The following is a 17,711-nucleotide window of genomic DNA, read 5'->3' on the forward strand; positions in this document are numbered from 1 at the left end:
TTTTTTTCCTGTTTTAATTTTTATTTTTTTATTTCTGGCTGCACTGGCTCCTCATTGTTGCATATGGGCTTTCTCTGGTTTCAGTGGGTGGGGGCTACTCTTTGTTATGGTGCATGGGCTTCTCTTGTTGCAGAGCACGGGCTCCAGGGTGCTCAGACTAGGGGTTGTGGGCTCCAGAGCATAGGCTCAAAAGTTGTGGCATAGGGGCTTAGTTGCCCTGAAGCATGTGGAATCTTCCCAAACTAGGAATCAAACCTGCATTGTCCTGTGCATTAGCAGACAGATTCTTAACCACTGAAGGGCCAGGGAAATCACTATATAATTTTTATATAAATCAGCTTTTTGTATCTTACAATTGTTTTGTAGATTTACAAAAATAGTACAGAGCATTCACCCAGTTTCCCCTATTGTTAACATCTTTCAGTGGCACATTTGTTAACAACCCATGAACCAATGTTGTTACTATTTTTATATTTTTCCTTTTTTTGTTTTTGTTTTTGACATTACTATTTTTAAATAGCTTCATTGCAATAGAATCCACCCACTTAAGGTACCGTTGTTTTTAGTAAATTCACAGGGTTGCAAAAGCATTGTTACAACCGTTTTAGAATTTTGTCTAAAAGAAACCCCACCCAGCAGTAGTTCCTCACCCATTTCTCCCCATCCCCACTCACCCTCCAGCCCCTGCCAACCTCTAACCTACTTCCTGTCTCTGGAGATTTGCCTGTTCTGGGCATTTCACACGAATGGGATCATCCCATATGTGGTCTAATGTGTTTTCTGTGTGTGCTTCTTGTACTTGGCATGTTTTTAAGATTCATCCATGTAACGTGTAGTAGTACTTTATTCCCCTTTATTGCTGGGTAACATTCCATTGTATGGATGGATTACTATTATTACTACATTGTGTAGGTGGATTAAACTTTATTTATGTTTTACTAACTTTCCGTAACATCCCTCTTCTGTTTCACAATCCTGTCTGGAACACTGCGGTACATTTAGCTGTCACATCTCCTTAGCTTTCTCTGTTCTGACTGCTCCTCCCACTTGTTTTCACTGACCTTGACCGGTGTGAGGAGTGCTGGTGTGGTTTTTTTGTCAAATTCCTAAAATTTGGACTTGTTTGAAATATCCCCTATGATTTGATTTGGGTTATGGGTTTGGAAGAGGAAAACAGAAGGGAAGAAACTTGCCTTTCACTGAAACTTTTTTAAGTATTTACATCTTTTTTTATGTTATATAAATGGAATTGGTTTTTATTAATTTCTGGCTGTGCTGGGTCTTCATTGCTGTGCAGGCTTTTCTCTAGTTGTGGTGAGCAGGGGGCTACTCTAGTTGAGGTGCAAAGGCTTCTCACTGCCGTGGTTTCTCTTGGTGTGGAGCACAGGCTCTAGGACAGTCCGGCTTCAATAGTTGGGGTGCACGGGCTTGAGAGCACAGGTCAGTGGTTGGGGTGCACGGGCTTAGTTGCTCCGCAGCATGAAGGATCTTCCCAGCTCAAGGACTGAACCCGCATCTCCAGCATTGGCAGGTGGATTCTTTACCACTGAGCCACCAGGGAAGCCCCTCACTGAAACTTTTCAAGGCTCCCCATTGCCCTCAAGATCAAGTTCAAAAACTTGAAGCTGATGGGTTTCCTATGGCCTGGCCTGAACCAGCCCTTCCAGGTCCACATCTCTCTTCCCCGCTGCCTCCCCCAGCTCCAGGCTCCAGGCTCCATTACCAAACGTTCAGCCTCTCTACACTGGTGCTAAATCAAATCTCGGAGACAAGAGTTTTGGGTGGAATAGAAAAGGAGAGCTTTATTACTTTGCCAGACAAAGGGGGACACACTGGGATTCTGACTCTAAAAACTATGTGCCCCAACCTAGGAGAATTTAATGATGGGATTTATAACATATGGTTCACAGGTGAGGTCTCTGACAGGATTAGAGTATGAGCAGGGCTTTGTTCAGTTGCTCAGTCCTGTCTGGCTCTTAGTGACCCCATGGACTACAGCATGCCAGGTTCTTTACCACTGCGCCACCTGGGAAGACCAAGCGTCTTCCAAGGGGGCAGGGCTGAGGGGTCATTAGTTTCATTCTAACTCCTGAGGGTATCATTGAGCCAGGGGCGGATTTACAGGAGAGGTCAAAGTCAGAGTTGCAGGTGTCATTACTGCATCGCACACCTGCCCCTCTGAAATGCAGCCTCTTGCTTTTGGCAGGCTGTTTTCTGGAAGAGTAGCAGGATCGGGGAGGGGAGTCTGGATACTCCAGGGTATCACTTTGCCTGGGCCTCTCTCTGGTGGGGTCCTGAGGGAGATGAGGTCTGGGAAGGAGCCCCAAAATGGGTTAAGATTAATGAAGAGTCAGAATCCACAAAGCCTGAGGAGTTTTGGTATAGTCATACCTTTGACACATGTGCCCTCCATTCTAGACCCTCCTGGCTGTCTTGATGCCTCATTGCACAGTCACTGAACCCCGGGCTCCCAGCAGTGGGGAGGCTTGAACCTGGCAGCCTGCCTTCCACTCTGCTCCCAGCCAGAACCAACCTGGAGCCCTGGAGATGCCCATCTCTCCCTGATGCTGAGACCCAAGAAGAATTCCTCTCAAGGGTGGGTTGGTTTGTGTTTGGCCATATCCAGAGGCTTTCAGAATCTTAGTTCCCTGACCAGGATTGAACTTGTGTCCTCAGCAGTGAAAGTGCAGAGTCCTAACCCCTGAATTGCCAGGGAATTCCCTCAAGAGTGGATTTAGTAACAGATGTTTTACACATGGAGGGCTTCCCAGGTGGCTCAGTGGTAAAGAATTTGCCTGTCAATGCAGGAGACACAGAGACACACATTTGATCCCTGGGTTGGGAAGATCCCTGGGGGAGGAAATGGCAACCCACTCCGGTATTCTTGCCTGGAAAATCCCATGGACAGAGGAGCCTGGCGAGCTGCAGTCCATGGAGTTGGAGCATGTACGTTTTGCACCTGATCCCAGGGTGGATAATGGAGAAAGTCAGTAGCCATTTCTGAACTCCCCACAGAGGCTGGGCTGCTCCTGGTCCTTTTTGACTATTCCCCAAGTTCAGTGATACACTTTCACTGTGGTAGGTTCACCACTTCCCAGACCACCACCAACCTCCTTCAGAGGGAACATCCCAGCTCACATCTCCAGTTGGCTGGCTGGGGGCCGACACTACCCTGTTCTCCAGGAGGCTTGTCTGGCCCAGCCTGCCCTGTAGGTAAGGCCTACCTCTTTGTGTAAGCCACAGCTGCCCTGGCGGTTCAGATGATGTAGCGCCTGCAGTGTAGGAGACCCAGGTTCCATCCCTGGGTTGGGAAGATCTGCTGGAGGAGGAAATGGCAACGCACTCCAGTATCTTTACCAGGTTAATCCCATGGGCAGAGGAGCCTGGTGGGCTGCAGTCCATGGGGTTGCAAAGAATTGGACACAACTGAGCGACTAACACTTTCCCTGTGTAAATCCTGCATGTGACAAGTGTGTAAAATCTAGCTGCAGATGCTGATGCTGTCTAAGATTTGCTTGGGCAACATCTGGTCTTCCTGTTCTGATTCTATCATCCTTGTTTGCACTTTCCTGTTCTCCACCCACACTACCCTACATGTCTCTGCCCCACTCAACTAACCCTGTGGCTCCCTGTTTTGGACACATTTCTCTGTTTCAAGCTCTCCACAGTCACTTGGACGCAATGTGGGCTTTTGCCTTCTTACCTAAAGGCCTCTTATCTGACTCAGACTTCCTACTCTAAACCCATCTCTATTTGAAAGAGAAGAGGGAGTCATTTGATATCTCTGTTTTTCTTTTCCTTTTCCTTTTTGGTCATACCATGCAGCTTGTGGAATCTTAGTTCCCAGATCAGGGATCAAACCCAGGCCCTCAGCAGTGCTAGCGCAGGGTCCCAACTGCTGGACCACCAGGGAATTTCTGACATTTCTTAAGTATCTAAATAGGAGTATTATGTTTCATCTTCCCAACAACCTACTAGTTAGCTACATATTTTCCCCATCTTGCTGATGAGAAAAATGAGGCTCCGAGAGGTGAGGAAAACTGACCTGCCCCATATTGAAGAATCTGAAAAGGATAGAGTGAAGATTAGAACCCAGACCTGTGTGATCCTGAAGTCTAGCCAGGATTTTTGGTGAGAGATCAGACCCAATTTATGGCCTTTTTTTTTTTTAATTTTTAAAAATTATGTATTTATTTATTTTAGGCTGTGCTGAGTCTTCGTTGCTGTACGTGTGGGCTTTCTCTAGTTGCAGTGCTCAAGCTTCTCATTGTGGTGGCATGAACTCTAGGGCGCTCAAGCTTTGGTAGTTGTGGCTTCTGGGCTTCGTTGCTCCACGACAAGTGGAATCTTCTCAGACCAGGATCAAACCTTTGTCTCCCCAGTTGGCAGGCGGATTCCTAACCACGGAACTGCCAGGGAAGTCCTTCAGAAAATTTTCATCATCCTAACAGACACTCTGTACCCTAACTGAACAAAAAACTCCCCATTCCTCTCTCCCTCCAATCCCTGCTAATCTCCATTTTTCTATTTCTCTGAATTTGCCCTTTCCGACTTATTTCACTTAGCATACTGTTTTGAAGGTTTGTCCATGTTGTAGGTATCAGGTATCAGAACTTCTTTCCTTTGAAAAAAATCCATGATTTCTCCCCCTTCTCAAGATGATCTATTTTTGATTCATTGTTGTCATGCTTTGAGTCTTTGTTTTGTTGCCTTGCTTTTCTTTGTTAGTTTTTTGAACATATTTATAATAGGTACTTCGAAGTCTCGGTCTATTACATTTTTTTCCCCTGCTGAGGCTGTACTGATGCCCCCTAAAGGTTGTTGTTGTCATGGTTGTTGTTGTTTGTTTAATAATTAGCCTGGTAGGCAGTATCTGTGAAATCTGCCTCCTTCATGGGGTGTGGCCATGTCTCTACCCTGTTTTTTGTGTTTTGTTTTTTAACCAATTCATGTTTTTATTTTTAAGCTTGGGTTCCCAGGAAGACCTCTGTGTCAATGTCACTTAATGGTCAGCCAGTTATTGAACGGAGGCTGTACTCAGTTACCTCGCATCAGTGAGAATTCTGTCCTCTTGCCAACAGATCTGTGTGTGGGTAGGAGAGTACAAAGTTCAAGCTGTTTTCAAGTTGGCCTCAGCTTTACTTTCCACTGAGCCCTTTTGAAGCTTCTCTGTGCATGTGGCCCCAGGGTTAGCCAAGCGAGGAAGGGTGGAGTGGGCCCCCTGCCCTCTGCTGCAAATGCACACAGCCTCAACTAGGAGTATGCGTGCCTCAACCTCAACCACAGCATCAGGCTAGTAAAAGCATCGGCTCTTCTCACTTGCACACCCCCAATTTGGCTACTTCTACCAGCAACATTGCTTGGTGTGGGCACTGTCTGCGTCTCTAAATCCAATAAGCCCCCTTCATCAGTGAATCTGCTGGTCCTCGAGACTGTCTCACCTTGGCAGCTGGGATAGGGTGAGATGAAGCAGCCTCAAGCAAGAAAGAACAGCCTCCCACAGTTCTAACTCAAAGTTGAGCAGTTTTCAAGTCAGTTCCTTCTTAGATTGGGGCATGTGTTTGGTCAGTTACAGAGCTCCAAAGTGATTGTTTTGTCTATTTTGCCCAGATTTATAGTTACTTTTGGGGAGAGGATTTGCTGACCTCCTCACTCAAACATAAGTGGCAACCTCCTCCTTTAAATATTTTGAACTTTGTTCTCAAAAACAGTTATGTTGGGACTTCCCTGGTGGTCCAGGGAATCCGCCTGTCAATGTAGAGGACACAGGTTTGATTCCTGGTCAGAGAAGGTTCCACAGGCCTGCGGGACAGCTAAGCCCTTGCACCACAGCTTGAGAAAGCCCACTCACAGCAACGAACACCAAGTGCAACCAAAAATAATTAATTAATTAAAAACCAGTTTTATTACTTGATCAAGAAGTTTGGGAGTTGGGGTGGGGGGGTCATAGTGCCTTGGAAACAGTTTGATGCTTTCAAGGCTTGTTTTTACAATTCCTTAGGCAGGACTGGAAGGCTGCCCAGATGGTTCAGTGGATAAAGAATCCACCTGCAATGCAGGAGGCATAGGAGATGCGGGTTCAATCCCTGGTTGGGGAACTAAGATCCCACATGCCGAGAGACAACCAAGTCCATGCATTACAACTGCTGAACCTGAACACGCTAGAGCCCAAGCGCCTCAGCTAGAGAAGCAAGGATGCTGCAACAAAAGATCCCATACTTGTCCACTTTGACTCAATGCAGCCAAATAAATATTTTAAAAAATAAAAATTTAAAAAGTAGGTATATGCAGCCCCTGTTACTCCATTGTGGTCAGAGCCCCAGGCAGGCTCTCTGGTTACACTATGTTGCACCCCAGCCCAGAACCCCCTGTACCCCCAGATCAGTGGCAGTTGAGACAGTAGAGGGCAGCTTTTGGTTTTCTACAAATGTCCCCAGAGTTCTCCACGGAGGTCAGCAGAAAGCCCCCACTCTCTATGTTCATGAGCACCCATGCCATGTGGGCTAGAGACAGGCATGGGGAAACAGGGTGGTGGAAGGAGCCAGTCCTTGAGTGTCGTGGCCATGGGCTTGTTATTGAACTCAGTTTTGGCTGCTCGTTGCTCAAGAGTCCAATACGAGACAAGTGCTACATAAGGAAAGACAAGCTTTATTGAGGAAGCCAGGAATCCTAGGGAGAAGGTGGACTTATATCCCAAAGAACCAACTCCCCACTCCCCAAGTTTTTGCTTGGAGATTATATAAGGGAAAGAAGAAGGGGCTACATGTTGAGGATAGGGTTGTGGGGCCCATGACGAGCGTGTGGTTGGTGGTGAGGTAACCAAAGTCAGCATCATCAACCTTCTGGTTCCAACCTGTCTGGGGTCTAGGTGCTTGTGGGCAATATACAGAAAACTTCTTCCACCTGGAGGGGATTTCTGCAAATAGGAATTATCTGAAAAATAGATCAAAGTATTATCTGTAGCCCTTGATAAGAGAGGGAACTAAAGGTCCTTGACTTTGTTTAATGCCTAAAGTACTATTATTTTGTCTTGTTTGACTATTTTCCTTTGCTTCTGCATTTTCTCATTTCTCTGATTAAATTTATTCTTCGGAACTCCAGGAAGACCTCGGAGGCTAAAGTTTTTCTACAGTAAAGAGGCAAGCAGAGGATAGGCAGGAGGCAGGGAGCAATCCTAGGAAGGCCCCATAGGGTCGTGCTCTGTTACAGCAGGTTACCCATGGCCCTACAGCCACCAGCTATTCTGGGATTTACAAAGAAGCAGGACATGTAACACCTACCTGAAACCCACTGAAGGTTTGTCTTCTGATTGTTCTTGAAATTGCCTTGGTGGTGATAATAATGCTGCTGCTGCTAAGTCGCTACAGTAGTGTCTGACTCTTTGTGACCCTATGGACTGTAGCCCGCCAGGCTCCTCTGTCCATGGGATTGTCCAGGCAAGACTGCTGGAGTAGGTTGCTAGCCCTCCTCCAGGGGATATTCCTGACCCAGGGATCAAAACTGTGTCTCTTATATCTCCTGCATTGGCAGTTGGGTTCTTTACCACTACCGCCACCTGGGAAGCGGGCATAATAATAATAGCCAACATTTATTAAGTACTAATACTGTGCACTTAGGCACTAGACTAAATTTCATATAAATTAGTCCTCATGATAACACAAGGGCAGGGTGTACAATTGCTCTTAAACTCATGTGTGCTCGGTCATGTCTGACTCTTTGCAACCCTATGGACTGTAGCCCGCCAGGCTCTTCTGTCCATGGAATTTTCCAGGCAAGAATACTGGCGTGGGTTGCCATTCCATTCTCCAGTTGCTATCTGGGTGTAAACCCACCAGTAGCAGGAATGTGGGGCCTTCTGGAGTTTCCTGAAGGAGTAGCCAGAGTGACTCCATGGTGGGTAATGGAGGGATTGCTTGGGCCAGTGGCTCTTTTTTTTTTTTGTGGCTGCATCAGGTCTTAGGTCTGCCACACAGGATCTTCCTTGCTTCATGAGGGATCTTTTGTTGTGTAGTGAGGACTCTCTAGTTGTGGCTCTCAGGCTTAGTTGCTCCAAGGCATGTGGGATTTTAGTTCCCCCACTAGGGGTAGAACCAATGTTCCTTCATTGCAAGGCAGATTCTTAACCACTGGACCACCAGGGAAGTCCCAAATTGTATTTAATTTTAATTATTAAATTATTGTATGGGACAGTCACAATTCCAGAGGCTTTAATATAGGGACTTCTGGTAGAGTTATGGGTATGATTAAAGGAACCTACAAAGAATGTTGAAGCCCCCAGAGGCTAACAATAAAGGGAAAATGTTACTAATTCCAGGATTTAAGGGAAGAAATAGTGTCGCTGAACCCCAGTGAAAGCTGGAGACACATAGGAGGAGATAAAATTCTGATCATCAATTCCAGTGTGTGTGTGTGGCTTGGGGGAGTTCTGTGCCAGAAATGAGACAAAGGTCAAATATATATTTCTTATTTCGAATCACAATATCACAGGAGGTCACCTCACAGATGCTATAGACATGAGCAGGGAGAGAAAGCCAGAGGTGTGGCCAGAGCAGGGCAGAAATGTCCTCTCTTCTCTTTCCCTCTGATCTCCAGCCTGTCCTACCTTTAGCTGAACCCAAGTGGGAGCCAGAGAGCAAAGGAGCCTCCAGGGTAGAGAGCAGGACAGAGAAGGGATCTGGGGGGTGGAAGGCAGATGACAAATCAGGCTAGGGTGACGAGCCCCAAAGCACCACTTCTGAACCCCAGGGTCTATGGAACTCTGAAAATTACTTCCTAGGTGGGATGTGTCAAACTGAACAAGTTCCTGGGGCAGAGGCAAGAGGGGACCCTCGGAAGTTTTATGGCTTCTGAGGGATCTTTGCTGAGATTCTTAATGGCCGAGGCAGGAGAAGAAATTCAACTCTGTGCCAGGGCTTGGCTTAAGCTGGGTAATTTCATTGACATTTTCTTGTTTAATCTTATAGCATTCCTGGAGAGACAAGCATTATCTTTGTTTTATCATTTACCATCTTACCATTTGTCATTTATCATTTTACCATTCCCTTCAATTTAGAGCTGGGATGAGGGCAAGCAGTTGGTGACACCCGTTGGTGACATTTTCCAGACTGGAGGAAAGCTGCAGGGGTGTACTGAGTACTTCATTAATTATTCTGGGGCTAGAATGGATCCAAAAACATACCTTAATGGCCAATACCTGGTCAGCCAGGTCCTCTAACTTCCAAAATATATTATTTAAATTTCTACCACCTCTGGCTTTGCAAAGCACACAGATCTTCACTGTCTCAGTGTGTGGGAATCCCATCAGACCTCCAGTCCCAAACTTGGACTCCTGATTCTCTGGCTTTTCTCAAAGCTCAGCTGGAAACATCAGGGGCTTTAGAGCCCACCAGTTAAACACCAGTTAAACCCTCTAAGGGTTTCCCAGGTGGTGCTCATGGTAAAGAACCTGCCTGCCAATGCAGGTGGATGTAAGATACACAGGTTTGATCCCTGGGTTGGGAAGATCCCTGGAAGGAGGGCATGGCAACCCACTCCAGTATTCTTGCCTGGAGAATCCCCATGGATAGAGGAGCCTGGTGGGCTACAGTCCATAGGGTTGCAAAGAGTTGGACACGACTGAAGCGACTTAGCCTGCACAAATATATATACACATCTGAATCACTTTGCTATATACCCGAAACTAACATAACATTGTAAATCAACTATACATACAGTCCATAGGGTTGCACAGAGTCAGACACAACTGAAACGACTTAGCATGCATGCACACAAACCCTTTAAACACTCTTAATGATAGCCCCAGGTCAAACTGGATAAACAGAAGCCTACAATGACAACTCTAAAGCAGTACTAAAGATCTAACACCTAGTTTTGAATGCAGTACTAGGACCTAGTTGTGAATGCAGATTCTATCCCATACCAGCTGTGTGTTCTTAGGTAAGTCACTTAACCTCTCTGAGCCACCATGGCCCATTCTTCACTGGAGTAACACCCATCTCACATGTCCTCATCTCTTCATCAGCACTCACTCTTGAGCTGAGCTCATCCGGACAGATGGCTTTAAATACCAACCATATTCTGATGACCCCCAAATCCACACCTTCAGTGTGAGTGTCTTCTGGGAGCTCCTTACTTGCTGGTAGGAGCTCTTAGAGAATTGCTCACTTGGAACCTCCACTTGGGTGTCTAAGAGGCATATCAAATTTAGCATGTTCCCAGATGAATTCTTTATCTTCTCCCCCAAACCTGCTCCATCCCCAGCCTTCCCATATCAGAAAACCACAATTTGGTTCTTACAGTTAGTTGCAACAGAAATCTTGGTGTTGTCAGATCCCCTCTCTCACAACATCTCCCCCCCCATATCTAATAGGCTAAGAAATTCCATTGGTTCTACCTCAGTAGATAGGCGGCAGTTGATAACTGCCCTCCACATTGCCCATCATCCTGGTTCAGACTCCCTCATCTCTCACCTGACCCAGTGCAGGAACTCCTGCCCTCAGGATCTGGCCCTATTTTCTCTCTGACCTCCCCCTCCCACCCTCTCCCTGGCATGTGCTCTGCTTCAGACATGCTGGCTTCCTTGGGGTTCCCAGAACACTCCAAGCATGATCCACTGATAGGATCTTTGATTTAACTTTGTTCTCCATAGTAGCAAGCACTGTAGATTTGTCTAGACTCTGTCTCCCCTTGGGAGACGGTCACCTCCAGGAGGACAGGTGACTGGCACTTTCTTTGGTTCATGATTATAAACTATGCCTAACTCATGGTTAAATTCATGCTCAGTGGCTTCAGTTGTGTCCGACTCTTTGCAACCGCATGGACTGTAGCCCGCCAGACTTCTCTATCCATGGGATTCTCCAGGCAAGAATACTGGAGTGCCCTCCTCCAGGGGATCTTCCCCACCCAGGGAACAAACCCGCATCTCCTGCATTGTCTGCTTTGTAGGCGGATTCTTTGTCGCTGAGTCACCGGGGAATTTACTGTAGCCTTCAACAAATATTTATGAAATCAATGAACAAATTAAATAACATTGTGAGGTAGATTCTTTATTCTCATTTCAAAGGTCTAGAAAACAGACTCGGAAATGTGCCCAAGGGAATTCCCTGGTGGTCCAGTGGTTAGGACTCAGTGCTTTAACTGCAGGGGGCCAGGGTTCCATCTTTGGTTGGGGAACTAATCCTGCAAGCTGCGTGGCACAGCCATAAAAAGAAAAAAGAAAAGAAATGTGCCCAACTTCACACAGTTCATGTCAGGGAGTCAGGCTAGAATGTTTGTCTTCAAGGCCTAGACCCTTACTCGTGACTGATATGTTGTTGGTTGATGTCATCCCTGACATTAACCAGCATGAAGGATATTCTTATGTGAAAAATAATTTTATAAGTGAGTGCCAGGAAAACACTGGACTCTTGTGAGGAACTACTGCATTTCTTCCTCCTTGAATAAGAGAACCCATCATATAAATTGTCCCTTTGGAGGTCGGCCCCAGGAAGCTCAGAGTCAAATGTAGGGTTCATCTCTCTACCTGTTCTCTCTTAGCCTTGGGTTTTGTTTGTTTGGCTGCGTTGGGTCTTAATTGGGGTGTGTGGGCTCAGTTGCTCCTTGGCATGTGGGATCTTAGTTCCCTGACCAAGGATCAAACCCAAGTCCTCTGCATTGGAAGGTGGATTCTTAACCACTGAACCACCAAGGAAGTCCCTGTTTTTTCACTTTATTTGTAGTTTTCTTTCCTGTGCAGAAACTTTCTAGTTTGATATAGTCCCACTTGTTTACTTTTGCTTTGGGTATTAAGTTCAAAAAGTCGTCAAAACCAACGTCAAGGAGCTTATTGCCTATGTTATCTTCCAGGAATTTTATGGTTTCAAGTCTTAAGTTCAAGCTTCAATCCACTCTGAGATATTTTTTGTGTACTATGTAAGATAAGGGTGCAGGTTAAGGCTTCCTTGGTGGCTCAGTGGTAAAGAATCCACCTGCCAATTCAGGAGATGCAGGTTCAATCCCTGGGTTGGGAAGATCCCCTGCAGAAGGAAATGGCAATCCACACCAGTATTCTTGCCTGAAAAATCCTATGGAAAGAAGAGCCTGGTGAGCTACAGTCCATGGGTCATGAAAGAGTCAGACATGACTTAGTCACTAAACAACAAAGGCTAATTTTTTTACACATGATTGTCCAGTTTTCCCAACACCATTAATTGAAGAAACTTTCTTTTCCTCATTGTATATTCTTAGGTTTGTTGTTGTAAATTAATTGACCATATTTTGTGGATTTATTTCTGCACTCTCTATTCTGTTTCATTGATTTGTGTGTCTGTTTTTATGCCAATGCCATACTGCTTTGATTATTGTAGCTTTGTAATATAGGCTGAAGTCAGAAGGTATAAGGCCTCCAGCTTTGTTCTTTCTCAAGACCACATTGGCTCTTGGGATCTTTTGTGATACCTTGCAAATTTTAGAATTGTTTGTTCTATTTCTGTGAAAAATGCTACTGGAATTTTGATGTGGATAACATTTAATCTAGATTATTTTTGGTGGTATGGACATTTTAACAATATTAATTCTTCTGATCCGTGAACATGAAATATCTTTTCATTTTTCTTTTTCAGTTTCTTTCATGAGTGCTTTATAGTTTTCAGTGTATAGCTCTTTTGCCTCCTTGGTTAAATCTATTCCTAGGTATTTCATTCTTTTTGATGTAATTATAAATGGGATTGTTTTCTTAATTTCTCTTTCTGATAGTCTGTTATTAGTGTATGTAAACACAGTTGATTTTTATGTACTAATTTTGTATTCTGCAATTTTACCAACTAATAGGAAGCCCGTAGAAAGGGACCGAAGGGGACTCAGGACTCATTGATTGGGTTTTTATAATGCCTCCAGGATCCCATGCTGTTTGTCTCCATTCTCTGTACCCATAACATTGTCAGCATCCTAGGGCTGGTTCTTTTCAGAGTTGTAGGATGTGTTTTAATCATATGGTAGGAAAGAAAAGTCATTTCTCCTGTTTTTTTGTTTGTTTTTGTTTTTGTTTTAGGCAAAGAAGAACTTTGAAACCTTATAAGCTTGCAACTCAGTGGCTAGAATGGGGTCACATTCTCTTTTCTGATCCAATCATGGGTGGAAGTGGTGGTGGTTACTTTAGATTTATCAGACTTTCTCCTGGAGCTGAAAGAGGGGGTCAGTGTCCCTGATATGCAGAAAGGGTGGCCATCTGAATGAACTGGGGTTCTCTTAGGAAGGAGGAAGGCAGGATGGATGACAGGGTTTGTTAATCTGGGCACTTTCTTTTCACATTTCAAGGGCTTTTTTTTTTGACTGGTATTTATTTTAAGTATATTCATACTTTAGAGTGAGCTAATAAAGCTAATTGGGGCTTTAGGTACCGGAGTAGTGCTTCCCAACTTGAAAGCATTCAATTTTTCCTTTTTTTTTTTTGAGAAAAAACTCCTGGATTAGCATCAGACTTTTCATCAGCAAAATCAAGTATTCAGATAGTGGAAGAAGATCAGACAACACCCTCTAGATTCTAAAGAAAATGATTTTTAGCCAAGAATTCTGTATCAAGCAAGTATGAGAATAAAATAAAGACACATTAGGGTGTAAGATTGTTTAGAAAATTTAACTTCTTCTTAGGAAGGTCACTTTCTTAGGAAGTGACTTGAGGATGTGTTCCAACAAAAATGAGGGATAAATCATGAAAGAAGGATGTAGGGTTCAGGTAACAGCGGATTCCACTTTCAAGAGAAATAACCACCAGTCCCAGGATGAAGCTGTGTAGCCATGAGGAGAGGCAGGGGGACAGGTAAGCCACTAAGAGCAAGCAACTAGGAAAAGCAATTAGAAATTCTAGGAAAAAATAAAGATGCATAATTAAGAGTGGGTAATCTTAGTAAATTATTAGACTGTGCACTGAATAATATTGGTATAATATTTAAAGGAAAGAAAATGAATAGTGTTCCATTTTTAGACTCAAATCCTGGGCCAGACATTGCTGATCCAGACTCTAGATCAGACAGTGCTGATCTTGAATTTCTGAGATAATTGAAATATTCTACTTCTGTGCTAAATAGTACAGTGAAGCCATTGGCCATGTGTCATTTTTGAGAACTTGGAATGTGGCTGGCTAGTTGCAACTGAGGAGATGAATTTTAAATCTTTAAAACAATTTTTTTTTTACATTGGTTTTTCCCAGTGGTCCAGTGGTTAAGAATCTGCCTGCCGATGCAGGAGACACATGTTCAATCCCTGGTCTGGTAGGATACCATATGCCGCGGGGCAGCTAAGCCTGTGCACCACAACTACTGAAGCCCAAGCTCCCTAGAGCCAGTGCTCTGCAACAAGAGAAGCCACCACAATAAGATGGCCACACACCGCTACTAGAGAAAGCCCATTCTCAGCAACAATGACCCAGTGTAGCCAAAATAAATTAATTAGCTAAAAATTTTAATTGAAGTATAGTTGATTTACAATGTTGTGTTGGTTTCTGCCATACAACAATGCATGCATGCTAAGTTGCTTCAGTCATGTCTGAATCTTTGCAACCCTGTGGTTTATAGCCCGCCAGTCTCCTCTGTCCATGGGATTCTCCAGGCAAGAATACTTGAGTGGGTTGCCATGCCCTCCTCCAGGGGATCTTCCCCACCCAGGGATTGAACCCACATCTCTTATGTCTCCTGCATCGGAAGATGTGTTCTTTACCACTAGTGCCACCTGGGAAGCTATTATATATATATATAATATATATATATTCTTTTATCCTATATGTATATTATATAATATATAGACTAAAAATATGTATATTATATAATATATACTTTTTCAGATTCTTTTCCAGTATAACTTATTATAAGATATTGAATATAGTTTTCCTGTGCTGTAGATAGGTCTTTGTTATTTATCTATTGTATATATAGTGATGTGTATCTGTTAATCCCAAATTCCTCATTTATCCCTCCCCCATCCCTTTCACCTTTGATAACCATAAGTTTGTTTTCTATGACTGTGAGTTTTATAAATAAGTTCATTTGTATCATTTTTTTTAGATTCCACATATAAGTGATATCATATGATATTTGTCTTTCTCTGATTTATTTCACTTAGTATAATAATCTCTAGGGGTCCATCCATGTTACCGCAAATGCATTATTTCATTCTTTTTATGACTGAGTAGTAGTCCATTGTGTGTGTGTGTATATATACAAGCCACGTCTTTCTTTCCATTGAATTTTAAATCTTAACGAATTTTAATTAATTTAAATTAAAGTAGTCCCACTTGGCTAGTTGGTGTTGTATTGGACAGTACAGCACTAGACAATGCAAAGAAGAGAATGTATTAACTACTTTAAGCATTATAAAACTAAATGTACGCATATCACAAACTAGGCAGAAGAGAGATCAGGAAAGGAAAACCACAAAGTGACAGTCAGGAATTTGCTATATAAGAGGGAACTCCCTGGTGGTCCAGTGGTTAGGATACTGCACTTCTACTGCATGGGGTTCAATTCCTGGTTGGGGAACTAAGATTCCTGCATGCTGCATGGTGCAGCCAAAAATAAATAAATAAATAAAAGTTTCCAGCCACTGACATTAGAAAAAAGAAAACAATTAAAAAAAAAAAAAAAAACGGACTTCCCTGGTGGTCCAGTGGCTAATACTCCATGCCCCCAATGCAGGGGACCCAGATTCGATCCCTGGTCAGGGAACTAGATCCCACATGCTGCAGTAAGACCTGGCATGACCAAATAAATAAATAAATAAATATTTTTCTAAAAAAGGATTTATAATTGCCAACATTTACATGGAACTTATGATCTATTAAAAATGAGGCAACAGGCCTCGAATGGAGTCCACTTGTGTTAAGCCAAGTCACTCAAACCAAAACTTAATACCTAACCTGATTACAGTTTCAGCTGTTCCCAGGCATGAAAGTTTAAATTAACCAGTCTGGAACTTCTTGATCAACACTAGTGAGGCAATTTCCTTGATAAGACTTCTATCTTTCCTGACCCCTGCCTGTAAGGAAATAATTGACTAAAATAATCCTTTATTTTCTTTGGCTAATCGCCTCCTCATCCTGCCCAACTTAGGCCTATAAAAGCCTTCCATTTGTACAGCCCCTCAGAGCGCCTTTCTCCTGGCTAGGTGAGATGCTGCCGGATTCATGGGTTGTTTAGTATAAAGCCAATTAGGTCCTCAGTTGAGTTGTACTCTTTAACATGTTGATGGCACAGCTACCCCTGGCTTAGCTCACCAAACCCTTAGGACGAGGCTAACCCTTCTCACAGCTCAGTAGCCTGAGGCACAGGAAGGTGACATTTGTTACCCAGGGTCACACATTCTGTCAGTGGCTGAGCCTGGGGGTCTGGCCCTAGGAAGTCTGGCCTCAGAGTCCTCTCCAACCACCATTTCAATACACATGACAGCTTATGCCGAAAATGACCATGAGCTATTAAATTTACAGCAACAAAAACAACTGTAGTTACAGTTACAGAGGACCTAAAAAAGAGGGATGGTGCTGACCTGGGAAGTGGGATGGGGCCAGTGAGTCAAATGCTTTTCTGTTGGAGCTGGAAGCCAGTGGATTAATGGCAGGCAGAAAGGATACTTCTGGAAACAGCAGAATTAACATGTTGTTGAGGAATATGGAGCCACCAGAATTGCGACTAGAATAAATTAAGGAAATTAAAGAATGGTTCCTTTCCAGGACCAGGACTTGGGAGGGAAAGAGGAGGAGTACTACCCTCCATGATAAACACTCTGTGCTTATAATATGAGTTACTTTGATAAAAATTGAGAAACCATTACATTCAATGATAAATTAGTAGAACATAAACACCCCTCTGACCAGATAGAAAGTCCCTGGGAGGTGGCAGGTGGCAGGGAGGGAAGGGCTGCCTGACTTGTCAGTCCTGTTCCTGGAGAGGGCTGTGGATGGGAGGAAAGGGCCCAGGCTTTGGAGAATTAGATGGGACATCACAACTCATCTCGAACACATCAGTTATTGTTTACTAGGTTCTTACTAAGGGACTTCCCTGCCCCCCTACACTATGGCCATGCCACACAGCATGAGAAATCTTAGCTCCCTGACCAGGGATCAAACTTGTGTCCCTTGCATTGCAAGGCAAGTTCTTAACCGCTGGACCACCAGGGAAGTCCCTGAAGCACGGAGTCTTAACCACTGGACCGCCAGGGAAGTCCCCCAAAATAGTATTATTGTCCCTATTTATAGATGAAGAAACTGAGACAGAGAGATGACACAACTGACCCCAGGCCATGCAGACTGTAAGTGACGCAGTTCAGGTGCCTGTGATCCCTCATCTGAGGCTTCCTTGGCCTCAGGCTTAGGGGCAGGGAGGAGCAGGCTCCCGCCTGCTTGGATGTCTGCCTGGAAACAGACCCTCAGAGACCTGCAGGAGATCAGAGTGGAAAGCCCAAACCCTGGGGAGGGCAGAAATACTATCTTCAGAGAACACGAGTCACTTGCCCCACTCTTGCACCTGCAGGCCTCTAATGACCTAACGGGACTTCCTGGAGGTCTGTGGGCTGGGTGCAGCCTTCACAATTACAGGCACACCCAGTGCTCGCAGCTCCACCCTCGCCTGGTCCCTTTCTAGCCTCCTTGCTTCAGTTGGCACCCTATGCCTTCTTCCTTCTCTCAGCCAGAGAACTCCTCGTCAGCCAGTAAACATCACGGAGCACCTACTGTTAACCAAGCAAGT

The sequence above is a fragment of the Giraffa tippelskirchi genome, chromosome 13, assembly GCF_054371585.1.
Source record: "Giraffa tippelskirchi isolate mGirTip1 chromosome 13, T2T-mGirTip1v1.2.pri, whole genome shotgun sequence".
NCBI lineage: Eukaryota > Metazoa > Chordata > Mammalia > Artiodactyla > Giraffidae > Giraffa > Giraffa tippelskirchi.